This window comes from Elephantulus edwardii, unplaced genomic scaffold (assembly GCF_000299155.1).
Source record: "Elephantulus edwardii isolate Elephantulus edwardi_28Jun2011 unplaced genomic scaffold, EleEdw1.0 scaffold00019, whole genome shotgun sequence".
Lineage (NCBI taxonomy): Eukaryota > Metazoa > Chordata > Mammalia > Macroscelidea > Macroscelididae > Elephantulus > Elephantulus edwardii.
The window spans coordinates 22,702,255-22,706,564 of record NW_006399769.1 but is presented as its reverse complement, the minus strand read 5'-3'; positions in this window follow the sequence as shown (position 1 = coordinate 22,706,564).

Genomic DNA, 4,310 nt, shown 5'->3' with positions numbered 1-4,310 from the left:
AGACATTCGGATGGCGGGGGAAGAAGAACAAACTGGGGAGGAGGGTAGAGAGAATGGTGTGGCAATGAAGGAGTGAAAGCCCAGAATCCCTGTGAATGTTCATTGAAACTAATAAAATTTAATAATAATAAAAAAATGAGATACTGTGTACATCTATGTTGTATCATTTCTCCATACCTATTTAAACTGCTTGCTGAGAAAATAATTTGAGAAACCAGACTAAATGAAGAAGATGTGAAACCAGAAATGGAGGAAGGTTCATCAACAATCTTCATTATGCAGATCACACAATTGGCTTCATAAAAGTGAAAAGGATTTGAAATACTTGCTACAAGAGATCAGAAACCACAACAGTTACTGGAGTGAAATAACATCTCATTATCGTTTTGATTTACATCTCTTATTGCCAGTGATTTTGAGCGTTTCTTCATGGGTCTGTTGGCCATCTGAATATCTTCCTCTGTGAAAAGTCTTTCCATGTCTTTTGTCTATTTTCTGATTGTGTTATCAGTCTTTTTCTTGTGGAGGTCCTATAGAATTCTATGAATTATTTCTATCTGCAATGGCATTGCCAAATATTCCCCACCCCCCAGTCAGTAGGTTTTCTTTTCACTCTGTTGGAAAAAAAATTTTTATGCACTCAGGTCCCATTCATCAATTTTATCCTTTCCAGATTGTGCATTTCTAGCTGTTTTTGTCAGTCTCCTTATACCGTAGACTAAGTCATCTAAGCTTGATCACAGTTTGTCTCTGATGAAGTTTGTGGTTTGGGGCATTACTCCCAGGACTCTGATCCATTGTAAATTTATTTTCTTGTATAGTGTGAGATGTGGATCGTATTTCAGCCTTTTACAGGTAGCAGTATGGTATTGCGTCCATCATTTCTTGAAGAGGTTATCATTTCCTCATTTGATTAGTTTTATTTCCTTATCTACTATCAGTTGATCCTAGGTAGCTGGGTCCATTTCTGGGTTCTCAATTCTGTTCCATTGTTCTAGGTGTTTTTTGTTTTGTTTTGTTTTGATCTTGAAATGTTCTTTTTATTGATTAATGTAACATCATTCCTCTTTAATTTGTCATTCATGGCAGAGTATAACATATGATTGTCAACTCAAAATGACCCATACTAGTCCATTTCAATTCGCTCCACTTCATATTTGACAACTGCAGGTTTGCTAGACTACTCATGATTTATACAAATGTTCTACCTTTTGATTATTTTTTAAAATTTTATTTTATTAATTTTAAGGAAAATTTTCAAAGATTTTGGATTTGCATTCGTTCATTGGTGCATTTTTCTCCCTGAACACCACTCGCCACCCAGTTCGCTCTTCTCTTTGAAAAATTCCCTCATTGGTATAAAATCTCCTCACCCCTTACTCCCCATTACACTCTACTATGCAACCTTCATTTTGATCTCTTGTGATAACCGTAATACCCAATCATACATCGCTTTTAAGCTGTTCTCTCCTCCTCTGTTTCAATGCAGTATACATAATTTATCCAATTTTTCTCAGTGTCACCCCAACCCTGATGTCAGTCCCGTTCTACAGTGGCACTATGCAGTATTTGTCCTTTTGTGACTGAAATATTGCACTCAGAATAATGTCCTCCAGAGTCACTCATTTTTAATAATATTGCATGAGTTCCTTGTTTTTCAATGCAGCGTAGTATTCCATTGTGTGAATATACCACAGCTTATATATCCATTCGTTTGTTGATGGGCACTTTGGTTGCTTCCAACCCTTTTTTTCTCTTGTGAACAAAGCCACAATAAACATGGGTATGCATATATCTGCCTAGGTGGCAGTTATTTTTTTAAAATATTCTAATTAATATTTATTATCCTAACTGATATCCTGTCCATATTGCAGTATTTGACAAAATGTGAGCATATTTATACATCTAAAAATATTGTTGTTATGTACTGTCGAGTCTCCAGTGACTCATTGTGAGGCCATGCACAGTATCACAGAAGTCTATCCTATCCTGAGAAAATTGTACTGTCTCTGACATACCTGCTCCCACTGCCCCCAACACTGTGTCAATCATCTCATCCAGGGTTTCCTTTCTTGTGTTGTCCCTCCACCCTTCCAAGCATCATGTCCTTCTCCAAGGACTAGTCCCTCATGGGAACATGTCCCAAATATGTGAAGCGGACTTCACAATTTTTGTCTTCAAAGAGTAATTCGGTTTCACCTTCTGCAGAATGCACTGGTTTGTTCTATTGGCAGTCCATGGTATATTCAATGCTAGTCTCTATCACTTCAAAACAAAGGCATCAGTTCTTCTTCTATTATTCTTATTCATTGCCCAGCTTTCTTATGCATAACAAGTAATTGAGAAGACCATGGCCTAGATCAGGAGCACTCTAGTTTCTAGACTGATATCTTTGCATATCAGTGCTCTAGAGATGTCCTTGAGAGCACACTTTTTAATCCAGTTTGACATTTTATTCCCTGGCTTATGAAAAATATTGTTGTTGTTGTTGTTATGTGTCATCAAGTCACCTGCGATTCATAGTGACCCTATGTGAAACAGCCATAAACTCTGCTCTAACCCTTGCCAATCTTATTGTCTCTGACATACTTATCCCCATTGCCCCAGTGACTAAATCAATCCATAACATCGAGGGACTTCCTCTCCTGTGCTGTCCCTCCACCCTCCCAAGTATTAGTTCCTCTTCAAGGACTGATCTCGCCTTGCAATATGTTAAAAGTATGTCAAAAGCTACAGAATGTTTTCCTCCAAGGAGCAGCCTGGCTTTACCCTCTGCAGGATGAACTTGTTTGTTCTCCTAGCAGTCCATGGTATATTCAGTAATCTTCTCCAGCACCAGAGCTCAAAGGCATCAACTCTCCTTCAATCATCCATAGTCATTGATCAGCTCTCTGATGCATAACAAGCAATTGCAAAGACCATGGTCTGTATCAGGTGCACCTTAGCCTCCAGACTGACATCGTTGTTCTTCAGTACTTTGGAGAGGTCTCTGACAGCAGACTTTCCAAATGCAATTTGTCTTTTGATTTCCTGACTATTGGTAAGAAGAGTGTTGACTGTAGTGCCAAGCAAACTGAAGCTGTCAACAATCTCAAGCTCTTCACCATCTATCATGGTGATGCCAATCTTCCCATCGGTGAGAATTTTTGTTTTCTTGATGTTGAGCTTAATCCATACTGAAGGCTACAGTCCTTGATTTTCTGCAGCAAGTAAACCTGGGAATTAATTACAATGAAATGTGCAAGGAACTGGAGTCAGAAAATCAAAAGGGTTGAACTCGTTCAGCATTTCTTAAGCTGAAAGAACAGAAGAACAAATTCAAACCTCGAATTGCAATGCTTAAGGATTTGGACAGAATATGAAATTATTCAGGAAGCATTAAAAGAAGATGGAAAACGTATACAGAGTCATTATACCAAAGGAATTGGTGGATACAGAAGAATTTCATGAAATAACATAAGAGCAAGAACCTGTGGTGGTGAAGCAAGAAATTCAAGCTGCTCTGAGAGAATTGGCAAAAAACATAGCCCTGGCAATTGATGACATACATACTGACATATTTCAACAAACAGATGCTGCTTTGGATGTGCTTCCAAAGTTGTGCCAAGAAATATGGAAGAAAACCACCTGGCCTACTGACGGCAGGAGATCTATATTTGTTTCCATTCCAAAGAAAGGTGGTCTGACAGAATGTGGAAATGATCGAAAAGTATCATTTATATCACATGCAAGCAAGATTCTGCTGAAGATTATCCAAAAATGACTGCAACAGCACACCAATAGAGAACTGCCTGAAGTGCAGGTTGGATTTAGAAGAGGCTATGACACTAAGAATATTAAAGCTAATGTCAGCTGAATCTTGAGTACTAGAGGAATGTCTATCTGTGTTTCATTGGTTATACAAAGGCATTTGACTGTGTGGATTACAACAAACTGTGACTGACACTAAGAAGAACAGGAATACTAGAATACTTGATAGTGCTTACAGGAAAGCTATACTTGGACCAGGATGCAGTCATCGTAACAGAGCAAGGAAACATTACGTGGTTCAAATTCTGGAAGAATGTGCATCAGATATGTATTCTATCTCCATATCATTTCAATCTATTTGCAGAACACATTATCCGGGAGCCTGGGCTCTATGAGGTGAAGTGTGGCATCAGGATTGGAGGTAGACTCATCAACAATCTGCATTATGCAGATGACACATGCCTGCTTGCTGAAACTGAGTTATGGTTTATTTAGGGTATATTCCAGGAGAGAAATTGCTGGGTCAAATGGTATTTCTATTTGCGACTTTTTGAGAAATC